Source organism: Grus americana, chromosome 25 (assembly GCF_028858705.1).
Source record: "Grus americana isolate bGruAme1 chromosome 25, bGruAme1.mat, whole genome shotgun sequence".
In the NCBI taxonomy this organism is placed as follows: Eukaryota; Metazoa; Chordata; class Aves; order Gruiformes; family Gruidae; genus Grus; species Grus americana.
The window spans coordinates 5,487,010-5,503,791 of NC_072876.1; the positions used below are offsets into that span (position 1 = coordinate 5,487,010).

At 45.4% G+C, this 16,782-nt stretch overlaps 1 long non-coding RNA gene and 1 other non-coding gene across 2 annotated transcripts; both read left to right on the top strand.

The window, feature by feature from the left end:
* Positions 1 to 1,710: 1,710 nt before the first annotated feature.
* TRNAW-CCA (transfer RNA tryptophan (anticodon CCA)) lies at positions 1,711 to 1,782 on the top strand. The gene has a single exon. It is a non-coding gene; the product is annotated as a tRNA-Trp (tRNA).
* A 3,227-nt stretch (positions 1,783 to 5,009) lies between these two features.
* Positions 5,010 to 9,134, top strand: LOC129196478 (uncharacterized). The gene is made up of 5 exons (XR_008574167.1): positions 5,010 to 5,191; positions 7,272 to 7,428; positions 7,537 to 7,610; positions 7,942 to 8,029; positions 8,618 to 9,134. It is a non-coding gene; the product is annotated as an uncharacterized LOC129196478 (long non-coding RNA).
* The last annotated feature ends 7,648 nt before the right edge of the window (positions 9,135 to 16,782 follow it).

The window sequence follows — 16,782 nt, forward strand, 5'->3', positions numbered from 1 at the left end:
GGAGATCAGGGGTTTTGGTACATGACAAGCTTCCTCCTTTTCTGAGCCGGTTCTTCAAAAGCCCCGGTAATACAAATTACCAGTGTTTAGAAATGCAATCAATGCGGGTAAGGGCACGGTGGTACTTAAAGCATAAATCCGCCCCACAACAATGCCTTTCATTCCTGGGATATCAGTAAGACTCACAGCCAAAGGCTTTTGAAGTCAGATGGAAAAACACATTTGTCTGAGTAATTATTAGGCTACACGCTAATGAGCAGCGCTGGCTGGGTAATTCAGCGCGAGGGAAGGGAGCTGGGGCAGAGCAGCGTTCTCCTGGGGGGTTTTCTTACAACACCCATCGTCTCCCGGGATGTTCCCCCTTCCTGGCTGTCCTGCGGCAGAATCCGGCCCACGGGGGCATTTCCCCAGCTGCTCCCTGCCCTCCGTGGGGGTACAAGTGCTGGGGCAGCTCCTGGGGGTGCGGGAGCATCCCGGCCGGCACCGCGTCCTCGGGGAGCGCCGTGGGAAGGGATCAGCAAACCTCTGCCGAGCGGAGACGATGGAGAACGTCTCCTTTTAATGCTTGCCAGGTATCCTGGAGCTGTAAATACACCGAGCCCGACGGCTTTTGCTGTAACGTATCTAGTTTACAAGATTGTACTATAAATTATAGATGCATATCATGACTGCGGTTTGCACTGAGAGACTCGCCTATTGATCCGTCTCCTGCTGGTTAACACTCGGGACTGCCACGGCCCTGCTTTCGGAAGCAGCGCGCTGGTTTGGGTCATTTGTACGTCTCTCCGTCTGCACTCAGAGCAAGCACTTTCCCGGCCCGACTGTACGAGCACGCGGGGAAGCAGCTACGGCAGCTGCTGTAATAAACCGGCTTTACCGTACCCCCCCTTGAGAGACGGGTTTCATTTCGTGGGTGCTGCTGGCAGCCCTGAGCTGGGGCGGGAGCAGAAGGGGAGGTGGGTTTGGTGTGGTTACGGGGGCAGATGGACTTCCCCAACCCCGCTGCCCTCCCACCGAGCCCCGTGCGCAGCCAGAACGTCGGCGCTGCGAAGTCATTCATTTACACGCGCACAGAGCCCGTGCAAAGCAGTAAAATCCAGCGGTGGCAGCTCTAGCAATACGCAATAAAGCGGCTGTTGGGATGGGCTCCCAAGCCCCGAGGTGACGCTCGCAAGGGCAGTCAGAATTGTTCGAACTTTTAACGGATGCACGTGGGAATGTGGGGCGGTCACGGGACTCGGGCAGCACGAGCACACCGCAGCGTAATGGCAACATACACACCAACATATACACCGCTTTACCGCTGCGGCCGTGGGCAGCCCGTCAGCTGAGGACGGCTGCCCGGCCCAACTCAGCGCATGTCACGGGGGTGGGGCCCTTTAAGCGCGGGTTGGGCCATACCACCGCCGGGGTGAGGGGGGGGGCGCAGGTGGGCTCTGCAAGGTGGCGCGGGGAAACCCCTCCCCGGGCGGTGGTACAGCCCACGGGGGGCGTGGCCGACCGAGGCGGGCGGGAGGCTTAAAAGCCGTTCGGCGGCCTGGCGTGAGGGGCTGTCACTCGCTCCGCCGCCACCGGGATCGGCCTGGGGGGGAGCCCCGGGTACCGGGGAGTACCGGGCGCCTGCGTGAGGAGGGAGGCGGGCTCGCCCGAGCGCGCATGCGCGGGGCGGAGCGCAGACTCTTGCAGGCAGGCCGACGGTGTTGTTGCCGAGACCTCGTGGCGCAACGGTAGCGCGTCTGACTCCAGATCAGAAGGCTGCGTGTTCGAATCACGTCGGGGTCACGGCTCCCTGCGGGGTTCCCTTTTATAGCTGTGCGGGCAGAGCAGGCCTGGCCTTGGGCAGCCCGGGGGGCAGCGGGCCGCGAAGCCGTGGGGTACCGGGGTGGGGAAGGTACAGGCCCGGGGGACGAGGAGAGCCGGCCGTGAGGGCCCCTCCTGGGCTCTATTTCTTGCTGTGGGGGGGTGTGAGGTGCCCCACGACCTCCCGGGGTGCTGCAGCCCGGCGGAGGGGCCTGGCGGACCCTCGCCCAGAATTAACGAAACCGAAAAGTTTTTGTGCTTCACCTTGCTGAAGCCAAGCGGGTGCTGCAGCCGGGGGGGGGGGGAAGGGGAGCGGGGCAGCCTCTGTGGGGTCAGGGGGTTCCCACAGTGCCCCCCCCCACCAGCCCGAGCCGCAGGCCGGGCGTCACCCGTGAGAGGAGTTGGCTGCAGAGCGAAGGTGGCATCCAGGTGTCCCAACCCTCCGGTTCCTTGGCCCATTTGGGCAGCTTTAAAAGTGCGTCCTTTTGGTAAAAGGTAGCAAAGAGTTTAGTGACAGAAACCAACCCCAGATACAGGGGAAACCAGTAAAAATTACTAAGTGCTGCTACTAGGGGCATAAGTAAAGCAACTTTGGATGACAGAACTATTTCACTATTTTTATTTTTTCCAACTGCAGGCACTACTCTCAAGGACAGCGTAGGAAAACAATTTTAGACAGAATAATTTTTCAAAGATGGCAGAGTTCAACTGCTTTGATACCATTGGGAGATACCCAGTCCCTTCAGTGCACCAATCCTGCACAGGTGTCACCCCAAAGTGCTTGGGCGATGTGAGCGGTGTTTGGTCCCGGGGGATGCTGAGGTCCCGTACGCGCGGGTGAGGAGTGATCCGCAGAGATGGCATCAGCTGGGATCCTCCTGCTGGGGTAAGGAATATTTTTAGGAATGTTTTTGTCTTCAGGCGCTTGTGTTGTACAGAGCACGTGAATGAAACCGAACCACCAGTAACGGGAGCAACAGTCCTGGGTGCCGATGTCTGTCTCCTGTGATGCTGCGTGAAGTAAGTAGTGCCTTTCTTCCTGCTAAGAAACCCCAGCAGTAGCTGAATTGGATACTTTTTAGAATTAAATATAACACATAGTGCTCAATACATTACTTTTCTCCTGCCTTTGTGACGGTAGAAGTAGCTCTAGCTTTGAAGCAGACCTGCGCTTTGTTATTTAAACTATTTTACGTTTGGAAGGAACAATAAAGCCGAGTCTAATCTGCAGGATGGATAAAGCTTCGCAGTGGTGATTAACTGCTTTAACCTGTTTGGCAGATGATGGGTTGTGTACACCTGAGTTCCTGTAGTCTTGATCTCTTTCTATTAAATGGCTTTTGTCTTGACTAGCTTTTCTTTTGAACCTCATTTCTTTGTAATAGCGCATAGGAACGATGCTTTGAGCTTCTGTTGCCACAAAGATTATCTTTATGTTGAAAAATAGCACTGGACTAAAAGAAATAGAAATTGAGTCTTTATTGCCCTGCACCGCCTTCACTGACACAATTTTAATTAAGGAAAAATGGCTGGGCAAAAAATAACCTCATACCTGGAAGTATACATCCACAGTGATGTGCTCCCTGAAACGTGCAATGTTAAAGCCCTTCGCAGGGTGACAGCGGGATATGTTTAACCCTCACTCTGGAAGCTTGAATAAATATATTGCATGTGTTCACTAGGTGGCTACTAATTACAACATGTGTAATTGGTTTGGGACTTAACTGTGCTGTGGGAAAGGATAGATGGGCTTAAAGCAACTAAGTGGAACCCCTTGAAAGGATAACTTGTAGAACTTGAGTATTTGTCTTCTATCTTCTCGGAGTTCTGTTACTATTTAGTAAGTAAGGTTTGTTGTTTGGTGTTTTTTGTTGCTTTTTTTTAAAAAAAGCTACTCAGGTTGCTGTTAAATGTTTTTGTTTTTTTTTTCCTTTGAGGCAACTGGTTTTTTTTTAAAGGGAAGATGCTTGTTTAATGAGAATTTCCTGAGGAAGATATTGTTTGTGGCTTCATGATTAACATTTGTCTTGCTCTAAATACCACATGTGATACCAAAATACCTGGCTCTTGTTTGCATGTTCTACGCATGTGTTTGTGAAACAAGGAGTGTTCTGGAGCTGCTGTGTCTTTGGCTGAGGTCTTCACTGAAGTGGTCAGTGCTGACTGAACAGGATGACTTAATACAATGGCAAATGAAAATTATCTACTCAGTACTTAAAAATACAATTACAATGAAAAGGCTTCTGTGTGCATGTACTTGTTAATGCCAGGTGCTTGGTAAATGGTTTTTCCCCCCTGTTTAGAAATTACATCTGTGTCAGGGTAAAAGTACCTCTAATAAATTCTGCAGAATTTATCTCTTCCCAGGATTTCCTCACTTAAAGCTGTTCTAAATTGAGCTAGCTCCAGTGTGCTTGGGTAGTACGCAGCTGAGGGAATATCAGTGCTTCAGAATGGCTTTCCATGCTCTATTTCCTGTCTTTTAATGTTTTAAATTGAATAGGTATACAGCGTTGCTGTGACTTTTTTTTTATTCCATCAGCTAATGGTGTCTGAGAGTATGATGGTGCAAACATCTTCCCTCTCGTGTGATCTTCAGGAATTGGTCTTATTCCTTACAGGTTTCAAGCACAGGGTCTCTTGCTCTTTTTTGGAAAGACTAGTTTTTATAGTGTAATCAGTCTGAAAGAATTTATTTACAGTCATCCTGTTCCTACTCACCTCCCTCCACCTTGCCACCTTAATAAATCCCTCTAGATTGTTAATTATTTTCGATGTGTTCTTGCATTCCCTGTGTCTCTACTGCACCCTGCCCTTGCCAGCCAGGCGGGGTCCTGGTAGCTGCAGCTCTGGAACCACCTCATATTCCAGATTCCTTGTGGTGTCATACAGGCTTACTTCTCCCTCACCCACAGAATGGCATTTTTCTTTTTGTCATTAAAAAACCCCACCAAAACAAACAAAACCCCCCAAAACCCAAAGCAAACCTCAAACAAGAAAAAAATAAGTATTTATGTTGCTTTTGCCTATTGATACATCACATTGGACTACTTCCAGAAATTGCTGGTTGTGTCTTTCCAATTTTGCTCCCATAAGAGACGAGGATTAGCTTTTTCTTAAACTTGTTTAAATTGTATTGTAACTTTTATATTTAAGGTCGTATGATACTGATCACACTTCCAACTCTTGCTCTTCCAGAAGAAGGAAAACCAGACCACCATCTAAGTGAAATTTCTTTCTGATTGACTTCACCACTGGTTGCCGTGGGAAGTTATGACATCACAGAGTAGTCGCTAACACTGAACAGCGGGGTAAGGGAAAGGACACCCTTCCAGCACCCTCTCTCACTGCTTTAATTAGCAATCGGGACTCGAGCTGATCATGTGAGGAGGTAAGTGGCTTCCTCTGAAATACTGGAACCCTTTATTTTGCATAAATGTCCCTACCTGTGATGAGGTCCGCGGGCCATTGGAGCGGAGCTGCGGCGGTGGTGATGGACTTTCCCCGCTGGTCGGGGCAAACTCGTGAGTGCTTGGGGCTGAAGTGGTCTTTCTGGAGAGTGGTGATGTGATTAAGCTTGGTAAGGTCTAAATATTCTGGAAAAGAATGGCACCGGTGGGATGGAACTTCTTGTGGAAGTCAAATGTACCATGCTATGAGATTTTTTTCTTTAGTCTCATCAGAGGAAAAAATTAAATGTAAAGGTAAATATAGTAAATACAGACTGCAACAGCATCTCCTGGGATCCACGTGGTCTGTTCCTGCCGTGATCTGTGGGGGGCAGTGCCCATCTTTCTTCTTTCCTCCCACATTTTGTTGGCGGATAAATAAGAGGTCCCAGAACCGGTGCCGGGGGTGAACGGCTTCGCCGCTGTGACACGGGCTCGCCTGCCAGCCTTCCCTGGGCTGCTCCTGAGGCTTCCTTCTGACTTTTGTTAGGGGATGTTGAGAAATTAAATGGGAAAATTGCCAATATTTGTCTGAGGCTCTAATGAAGGGAGTGCTGATGCTGGAGGGGCTCTGTTTATATGAAACCTCATCTTTCTAAACCACCTTTCATCTGAGTATTTGCTAGCGATGTTTGTCTATGCCCAGGCTTGGATTTTGTGTCCTGTGGGACAGGTACCTATCTGTGGCTCACAGAAATACAAAGACCATGTGAATGTCACTGAGGTCATTTCATTTTATCTTGTCCCAATTGCTTTACTTACTAACACAGAGTAAGGAAAGAGCATTGTTCCAGAAAACAATCTAGAAAGGCATTAAAGAGCAGGTCTGAAGCCTCTGTCCTTTTCAGGGGAAGCAAATGAGGTGTGGCTTTAGGCAATTTTGCTCCTTAAAACAGTCTCTGATCTCTGGAGTTTATTCTCTTCCCCCCTAATCGGGATGGCAAATGTTATAATCAAATCAGGTCACTAGAGACCAATGCATGAAGGAGCAGCTGTTGCATGCAGTCATGCACAATATTTCTGTGCTAGAAATGATTCATTTAGTCTGTGTAATATATATGGAAATGTGCTGCAGGAGCATTGCCGAAAATAACCTATTGTATTTACGCAGCCCTGAGAAAGCTGATCTTTGAGTTGTGGATTTTATGTGCCTTTTCCCTTTTATGATATGTGAAATAAACTTAGGCAATCTACCTTTTAGTTAGGTAGCATTACTTGGTGGAACTTAATCTGTATGTTTATGCTTCTTTTAAACTGACATATCTGAATGCAATACCTTCAGCACTGAAGCATAAACTAAATAAAGGCTGCAGCAGGGAGTTGTAAGGAAATAAAAATCAAATCCTGCTGCGGAAGCATTCTGGATGAACAGATAAAGGAGGCGGGATAAAGAAAATGAAGTGGGGGGACCATTTCTTATAATATTCTGGAAAATCTGAGCTGAAAGGGATTTTTATTCTTTTTACTCAAGTAGAATGTCTTGTGTTTTAATCTCAAAAAGCCTTTTGGGGAGTTCCTTTAGCACTAAAAGCTGTTTTGCCCCCACCTTTTCTTTATTGTTATGTCCTTTGAAGTGCTCTTCAAAGATGAAGCCAAACTTCCCATTTATTCTACAGACTGTAATGAATATCCAGCTTTGTTTAAGCAATTAGCTTGGTGGGGTGATTTCTGTTGCTGTTTAAAAAAAAAAGTTCTAAAATCCTGAGTAGTTTAGACATGTTTTGAAAAAACACGAAGCCAACAGCTGTGCATTGGACTAATCTGACAGTATAGCAGCTGTCATAACAAAAGCAGAGCTGGTTCAAACACAGCTCCTTTGTATAGTGATTGAAAATGATTTAAAGGAAAAGATTATTTACTGGTTCTACTGCGTTGGGCTGTGGGGCTGGATAAGTGACTGTTCACTTGTTTTTGGTATGTGATCCCCAACAGATGAATGGGCTCTTAACCGCTCCTTTAGCTTAGAGACTCAACTGTGTCTCAATACTCAGCTCTGTTTCTCGCTGCTGGCTTTGTCTGCAGCCCCGCTGTGTTTCTGGACCCGCGTTGGGTAGGTGCCTGCCTGGACGCTGCTGGGTTGGTGGCAAAGCCATTGCAACGTGTACGCAAACCACATCTGTAATCAAAGAATGCTCCAGTGAATGCACAAGAGGATAATTAAGCAATGCGATTTGTAAAGGTACCCTGAACTGTAGTTTAAGTATCAAATTATGCAACCTGGTATAGATATTTCAGGCTAATTCGCTCGTATTTTAAGGCCCTTTTTTTCCCCTTTCTTCTCACTCAGACAGAAGTACTGGAGTAACCTTTGAAACAAAAGACTTCAAAGTGACAGCAGCCTGTGCCTCTGGCTATACTGAAGTAAGTAATCTGCTAATGCATGAATATTTTATGTATCTACAGCTAAATGAAGGAAATTGCAAGTTGATATAAACTGATGTTCTTTGTATTAGCTCATGACAAATGCAGCAATTACCTCCAATCAGTTAATTATAGCATCCTTCTATGGCCTGCTTCCACTTTGAGCTTTGTTTTGTAAGAGGAGTGAGCATTTGTTAAACTCGGTTCTTCTATAGCTGCTTCACTGAAGCACTTTCTTGTTATGCTATTGCAAAATATATTGACTTTTAATACCATAGCAAAAGTCATTTGTGTTTCCTGAGTCCATCTTGCTGCTTTCTTTTATTTATAGTCTTCACACCCGGAAATGTCTGAATATCATTTGAAGCTTCTGCTGCCTGATGCAGATTACACTCTTGCTGAGATAATAGCAAAGGAAAGTATTTGTACTTGTTAAACACTAATTCTGTTATGCCTTTGCATCTAGTAATCCCTAAATCTAGAAGTGAACTTAAATTGGACTTCCATCATGGTTTGTTGTCTCCTAATTCTGACTTTCTAGCAATGACTATTAAAGAAAGTCAGGTCTGTCTGTGGCAACAGAATGTTAAACGGGAGTTACTTGTACCCTGTTTTGACCATCTAGTAGCTTTCCATGTGTACTAGATATGTTCATAAATAATTGCGAAAGTAGTAGCTAACAGAAATGAAAGTTGTTGCCACTTCATGATGGGCCATCCCTCCCACATATAATAGATTTTTGAATCTAAAAGAAATAGATAAAGGATTGCTAATTGAGAATAGAGTACATATCAGATGACTAATTAGTGATAAAGTACAAGCCATCTTGAGGATTGCTTTGTCACAGGTGGAAAAATTGTAAGAAGTTTCTCATTTAAATCAGTATGAATAACGAGAACATGGTCTGTGGTGTATGGCATTCAGGACTTGTGGTAACTCATGATGAGAGGCTTTAGTTACATGCCCACAGCCTGCATTAATGAGTGTCTTGAAATATTAACAGGTAGAACAAATATTGCCGGAGGATGAATTGCCGATAGACCAGACACAGGGACAAGAGATATCAACTGGCAGCAGTCCCCATGGCAGTCTCAAGGCTGTCTGCAGGAAAAGGGTATTATGGGATTGTTAACTTAGAATAGTCACCTCTCTGGGCATAAAATGCTTCCAAGGTACAGCCCTCAGACTGGTGCCCCATCCAAATGATACGAGGAGTCCCGCAATCTCATTTCACTTATAATACAGCAGTACAGAAGCGTGTCTCTTGGTCTTCAGCTTAGAAGTCTTCCATCTTATCTGAATTATCTAGTGTGCACTTTGCAGTGTGAGGATCCTGATCCTGAGTCAACTCTGAGCAAATGAGCTTGCTCATAGCAGAGGAATTCTGGCGCCGTGGCCAGATGTTCCCCTCGAGGCATTCCACTTCCTTCTCAGCATAGCGTGTAGCCTAGGAGATGGCTATCTGAAAGAAGATGGTATCCCCTTTTGAAAAGAATATTTAGAAGAGCTTTTTGATGTAGGATAAATTCCACTTAGCATTTAAAATTCAGCCGTGGATCATCTTGAAACGGGTGATTCTGAGTGGAACTTTTTGCCCGAGCACTTACATGTGTAATGTTAAACATAAGCAAGCTGTTGAAAAGCGCAGCATGTGGGCTTCAGCCCTAGAAATGGACTTTGCACAATGTTAAAGATGGTGGCTAAATCTTTGCAGGGCATGGCCATCAGTCTCTTTGGCACAAGATTTCTCTCGCTCGGTGACACCCAGCACATGGGACTCTGGTCCCAAGTGAGGACTTGGAGCATTAATGTAATGGGGATGTTGATTATAGCACTCTTTTCCTTGCATGCAGATGAGTTTGAGCTGCTGTGATTAGATGATGTGTCCAGAGGCAAAATACCATTTATTGTGCATTACTGCCTTGTCCAATAAATCAGTTTAAAGTAGTATTTCTTTTTCCAGCAGGATGAGAAAATAGTGGACAAGTACAATGATATACTGAACACCAATTAATATTCCAGAGGCATCCATGTTAGGCAGAGTAGACCATGAGCAAACAGCCTTTATTTTAACTTAATCTCTTGGTGATTTTAAGTATTTCCCAAAGACTTTTTTTGTCTGCAGAACAACAATCCACTTTAAATGAGATTATTTCAAGGCAGCTTCCATTCACTGAATGAGTTCTCTTCAAGAAGTATGGTGGTGTTTCTTATGTCTTATTCACCATCCCTATTAGACTTCTGTGATCATTGACATGCCCTTATTCTTTCTCATTAGTCTTGTTCTGATAACACCAGGACCTCAAAAGATGAAGCATCCTCCCCCTTGAAATTAGGGTGGCCTTGCTCTAGTAATCTGCAGGTTGTTTGGTAGATTTGCTTGCTAGAAATGAAAAGCTAATGCATTCAACTCACTGAATCTCTTGCTATACTTTCTCCATCAGATGAGTGAAATATTTAGTGATGGACCTGATGAAGATGACCAAGGTGAAATGTGCTTTTCTGACTCTCTACCTCCAGGAGGAATCAGGTACCATGCACTTAACCTGTTTCTTCTTGTCATCAACCACCTTTCCTTTGGCTTTTTTCCTATTTTTGAGAAGTTCCTTCATGGTTATCTGCAGAATAACATCTTTGACAGCACAGGGTTTGTGGAAATTCTTGCTTAGAAAAGAATGAACCGAGAAATTTCTGGAACTAGATAAAAAAAGACTTTCTGAAGTTGAAGAGTGCCTTAAGTGCAACGTTTGTGTTTTACCTGGGATTCCTGTGAGCCCACTGCCACGTGATTAAAACAGCAAAACTGCAATGCAGTACTGAATCTGCCCAGCCAGTCAGCAGCTTCTGCCCTTCTCTGCCTCTGAGCAAAAGTCACGCTTGCGGAGCTGTAACAGCACTTCTTGATGCTCAGAAAAAACTGGTTTTTCATAAAGGCATTGTCTGAGTGGACAGCATTTCAATAAACCTGTTTCAAGAGTGAGTTAAAGTGAGATAGTAACAATTGAGGGGTGTGGGGGGAAGAGACCACTTCCTTTAATGGATGAACTTCAGGATGGTTCAGTGTGGGTGGCCTTTTTAGCTTCCTGCTTAGAGGCTGAAAGCAGAGGAGTCTCCACAGATTCCTCAGAGTCTCTCTCAGGTTTGAGCTCCTTTTTACAGCTTTGTAAAAATACGCTCCTGTTCTTCAGAGTTTTGCATGGACAGAAGAGGGAACCCTGGGAGAGATTCTCCTGCTGCTGTTAGAAGAATCATGAAAGTGTATTTTTTGTTGCATGGGAATACATGAATCAAATGGGGTCCTGACCTGTAGATCTTGCTTCAGCTAGAGGCTAACCAGAAAAGTATGCTTCTAATGCTACTCCATTATTGATTCTACAGCAGCAAATAGCAAGCGTGTCGCAGAACGCCATGCTTGTGAATTCCGTGCATGCTCTATCTTGCACGTCTTTACCTAGGTAAGAGGTGTCTGGTCTGAGAGTGGAGCAGCACTGGGTTATCCCTCTGTGCCAGTTGCAGGAAGGTGGTACTTGGGTTAATTTCAAAAGTTTGTTGTTCTATAACCAGATTTGCTTTATGGTTTGTGGGGTTTTATTGGTTTTTTTATATTGCCCTAATTGCAAGATTCCTTTCTCACTTAATGGTAGGTTTCTATATCTAAAAGATAACAGATGTTGGCTCTGTAGGGTCAGTGATGAGAACTCAGGTTACCTGAAACAACTCTTTATTTTTCCCTCATAGCTCCAGCAGAAAAAGGCCAAAGAAAGAGAGGAGTCAGTCACCAGCTTGGAAGAATAGTAAGACAGCTGAAGTGGAAAAAGACACATTGATGCTGGAAAATGGGAAGAACCAAGCAGAAGTAGCCCAGGAAGAGACCACTCAAAGCTTGATACCCATGCCTGTGAGGATCGTGATATTTGCCATCTTTGTCTTTGTGATCTTCATGCACATAATTAATGGAGGCTAATACAAGCAGTCTGTTCACAAACCTTATCCTGGCAAGCAAATAAAAGCACTGTCCTGATGACATAAGCAGTGTTTAGCGGTGACTACAAAACTGAAGAATGCACTCTTTTCTCCCTGCTACTTGTGAACAAGCTCTTCAGGCAGTGAATTAAAAGGCTAGTAGGAAGATGAAAACAGCCTGTGACTTGTCTTTGCCTGGCATTCACTGTATACAGTAGCTCCTAATTGTTGGAAATGGGACTTACTATGCTGTTTCTCCTTTGCTGAAGCCAAGTTAGCGCATTTTGTGCTCCAGCTAGATGTGTTTATTCACTCGGAGGTGTTTGGAGTTCTGCACAGCCTGGGTTTTCCTAAGGTGCCCGTGGCGGGGATTACTGCACCGTTGAGAGCTTGCAGCTTCTCTGAGCTCTGGTTATCTTACACCGGCTATAAATTGAGGGAACAACTTGCTTGCCAATCTGGCAAGACAGGTAATGGGTGTAGCATGATGCAAGCCATGAGGCATCGAGGGAGGAGTTACTATATCTTAACCACTTCTAGAAAAACATTCTTGTCTCTTCTAGTCTATATATGTGATTGGAAAGGGGGGAATGGTGGAAGTGAGGGTCTCCCACTGTTGGCCTGCCACTCTTCAGGTGAAGGGGACCTAATTTTGTGGGCAATGTTCTCATAAGTCGTAACACTAAATTTAAACCGGTGGGTTAAGATCAAGCTGAGGCCTTTTAGTATCTTTTCACAGGAGAAGTACAGACCTCTCAGCCTGGCACGTAATCTGAAGAACAGCACTGCAGCACCCTAAAATTGCTGAAGGCATTCGATTTAAAAACTGCAGTTTTTCTCCTGTTGTCTCTGCCCACTTTGCCAAAACTTGTAATCCTTAGATTTGTTATTGTTTGGTTTTAGAGGAAAATCCTCCCTGTGTAAGTCATAACACAGCAAGCTAGTGGTATGAGATACCAAATGGTTTCCTTAAAACTTCTAAGATATTTTGCTTCTTGAAGGTGTGTGCGCTTTGTAATTTTTACCTCAAATTGTGGGGATGGCTTTAATGGGAGGTAAGAGGTTACCTCTTTTTCTAAGAGAAACAGTAATAAGTGAAAAAGGGGAGTCTGACTCCTGTAACAGTCTGAGTAAGTGGAATTAAGGTAGCTGGCTCTCCACCAAGGTGTGGCGTTAGCTTTCTATTCTCCCTTTCCTGCTTTGTGAAGCTCACTTTCCAGTTTAGCAAGTGTGATGAAAGCTGGAATGTGCTGTTTTTACTTGATGTTGCATTCACAGGAAAATAATTTTTAGCTGCTTCAAATTGCTATGCAAATACTGTTGCTTCCCTGTTGAGTAGCTGATAGACCCCATCAGTTCTACTTCACGCTTGGAGGCTTTGCTCTTTGCTTGCGTGCCCCTGCGCAGTCCAGCCGTCTTGCTCTTCCTCTGTAAAACCTTGTCTTGAATCATCCAGCGGATGTGTCGTAGCTTTGGTCTGGTTACTCGGGGTGGAGAAGGGCTGTTGTAGTCATGCCATCCCTCCTAACTAACTTGGGACCCTTGTTCTTATTGGGGAGCAAAGTTATCGTTTATTCTTTTCATTTGAACATGTATGAAATGAGGTGGAATTCCACCTCCTTAGCATCAGCTCTCTCAGCTGAGGGCACTGGGGGGGACCCAACAGCTGTTCTCCCTCTTTGTTTTTTCTATCCTGATTTTAGTGAATTATCTAGTCCCTCCTTTCAATTGAGGATGGCAAAGCATTGGCTCAAGGGATGAGGATTTTTGAAATCCTCCTGGCAATGGATAACAAAAACATTAATCTCCTGCTGTTCAACATGCTAGGGGTGTGTGTGCTCGTGTTGAAGGACATGTGCTGTTCTGATACGTTATATGAACTAAGCGTGTTACTGCCCAATGCTGTTTTATTGGGTCTTTTCTTTGATGTAAATGCTTAGAGGGCAAATTTTCCTAATAACATATATTAAATTTAAGAGATGGAAAATTAGACCAGGCTCCTGGGCACATTAGGTGCTGCAACTTAAGCCGTGCTTGGAAAAGAAACTCCTGCTCTGGCGTAGCGCAGGAGGTAGGCTTGCTGGGTTTGCCAAAAATGTCAATTATCCCTGGTTTCCTCCCACCCTCAGGTGGTGGTACCAACCCTGCTGCTGCCTGACCTTCAAGAAAGTTGTAGTGAGCTGTAAGTCTCAATAATATTGGGTTTGAATTAAAAATGCGTTCTTAACTCAAAATGGGGAGACACAAACAGCTTCCTCCGCCCCAGAGAAGTTCAGTTTGTGCCAAGACTCCTCCAGCTCAGTGGAAATGAGTGAGGCAGCGTCGCGATCTTGCCAGAACGGAGTAGGAACCAATCCTCCTTCCCTGGGGGGCGAGCTTAGCACATACTGTGCTTGTTCACTTATTGAACCGATCGGCAAAACAAATAAACACCGTGTAGGTATTGCCTTCTCCCAGCACAGACAAGTTGTGTCCCATTCCACCCCATCTCACACCTCTGCTCCCAGTTAGCTGCAATCCCAGCCATTGAAAATTACAGTTAGTGGGAGTACCTACTTTTTGGGGGGCTATCTTTAACATATATGATACTAAATGTTTTCTTGGCTAACAGCAGTAGCTAAGATGCAAGGTAAGAAAATGAGGATGCGGTGCTGTTCTGTTCTTGCCTGCTGTGTATAAAAGGGGATATCGAGGGGTGCACTGGACTGCTAGTGATAAAGGCACAGGTCACCGTGTGATACAGTGGGACACTTCCAAATACAGCGATTTTTCTCCATAAGTAAAACCCTGTACAGTGTACTTTGCCATCTAGAAAACATCCATTAATTCATTTGGAAGTGTAGATGTTGAAAGAACTCTTGCCCTCTTCTAGCTGGGTGCTCCTGTTTCCTACAGCATCCCTTGCTAGAGCAGCTCTTCCTGCTGGCTTTGGCTCTATTTGCTGTTTGGGAGACACATGGGAGAGGGCACTGCTGCCTCCCCAGAGGTTACAGACTTTAGCTGGCAAATGTGAGGTCTGGATCCACTTTATTTTGACAGAGGTAACGAACAGTTATTAACTGTTCTGCTCTAAAATTGGTGTGGAGGCAAGGTATTATGTTAGGTGATTGGGTTGATTCTTTTTTTTTAATGTGAAATTACTTTACACTTGCAGCATACTGTGATTTAAGACATCACCAGCATTGCTGGCCCCTGCTTAATGCCAGGGATCGCAGATGTTTGCTGTTGAGCCTGAGGTGTATGAGATCAATTGATTTGGCAAACAAATCTAGCTCAGGTCTGTGCAACCTCAAGTAGCTCTTGCTGTATCTGGGAATTTAGAGGAGAAAAAGAAAGAGGGTGCCCTTTTCCTGGACTGCTGAAGGCTTTACCCCTCCTTGGGAAGCAACCTTGCTGTCGTAGGCGTGGACTCGCTGCCTGAGACTGTCAGCACTCAGAAATTCAGATGTTACAGTAGTCGAAACCATAAAAGGTTTGTGTTTAATAAAATGGTAGTGCCTGAGAGCACTGATAGGCTTTTCTTTTAAACCTGTTTGACAGGGCTTTGAATCCTTATGGTGAATGTAAGGAGCGTTAATGGGTCACGTTGCTGGTAGGAACTTCCAGCAGTAGATTTGCTAAACTTGGCGAAGGTTGCTTGTATCCCTGTGGGACTGGAGTGGGGACTGCTGTGTGTCTTAACCCAGTTCCAGCTGCTGGCATTTAGGACAAAATCTGCATGTGGCATCATCTGCTGAGGAAAGATGGTGATACTTAAAACTGAGCTAGAAGACCGTACCCTAAAGGAGGGATTTAAGTTAAATGGTTTGGTCTGGGATTTCCTTTTTATCCAGGAGGTAGAAAACCCACGTGTATTTCTGTTCTTCCCCACAAAAGAAAACTCCAGTAGGGTGGGATTTAAGGAGCACATCGCTCACGGGGATTTGTGCCCTCCACGTGCAGCATCTCTAGATCTAAAGGAGAATAGGACTTGGCACCCTTCTCAGATGGCAGCAGAGAAAATACTTGTTCTGGTTCCTGCTCTGCAGTTTTTTCTTCTTCTTGAGCTCTTTTTCCTCTTCCTGAACTATCTTGCTCCTCAGTCTTTGCCCCCAGCCCCTTTTACCCTGCTTTGCTAAGTTCCCTTGAAAGTGTGGCCAGGATTACATCCCTTGACCACCCACCTCTTCCAGATTAACAGCAAACCCCTGCCCCGCATCTAGGGTGCACCAGGGCATCTAGCACCTTCCCTGCCGCTCGGAGCCCCCGCGGATGGCTGGCAGGCCGCTGTCGGAAGCTGTCTCCCCCATGTCTCTAATTTTATGCACTGCAGCCCTCTTCACTAGAGACCTGTCAGCAAGGATCTATGCCTGGCAGAAATAGCTCTGGGAGAGTAATGACAGCAAAATGGATGCTAAATGGGGAATAGCACAAGTGCTGTAGCAGTGAGGTCAATTATAATCAACTTGCCTGTGACACATCTCTCTTCTCAGAGATACCCTGGGATGGGCAGCAGCTGGGGCTGGGAGATGTCTGGAGAGTGGAAGCTACAGAAGACAAGCCTTGCCTAGATGGGTGAGACAATCTCATCTGTCTCGATCTTCCTGGGGATGGGTTTTCTTCACTACTGCGGTGATCCGAGCAGCTCAGGATCCACTCGGTGCCTCCCTTGGCTTTACTGGCCTTTAGCTACATGCAAAAGTGCTTAAGATCTTGCAGGTGCAGAAGCAATTTGCAGCCCATCTGTAAGGAGCAGGGGAACATATAAGGGAGATGCTGGTCAGAGGCGCTTGCCAAGTGGTCATGGTCCAGCCAAGCTGGAAATGAATTACTGTGGATGGACACATGGAGAGTTTCAGGGACTCCTCACAAAAGCCTCATGTGACAGAGCCCAGAATAGAACTTTTTCATCCAGGGGGAACTGGGCGAAAGAACATTGTTACAGATTAATGTGTTTGCCCATGAACTTAGCTTTGGGGATCAGCAAAACAAAGAGAAAAATTCTGAGAAATGGAAGTGTTTCATTATGGCAACCTCTGAAACAAAGCATCTTGAGTTCTGAAAGCATTTCATTTTCAAACTGGTCTTTTTTCTTTTTAAAGCACAAAATCCTTCAACATTTAATCCCCAAAGAAAAGAAAAACAACATTCTCTGCAGTTTAAATGAAAAAAATTGGGAGCAGATTAGGAGTTAATTCACCAATATCTATTAAAAATCTTACTTTTATAG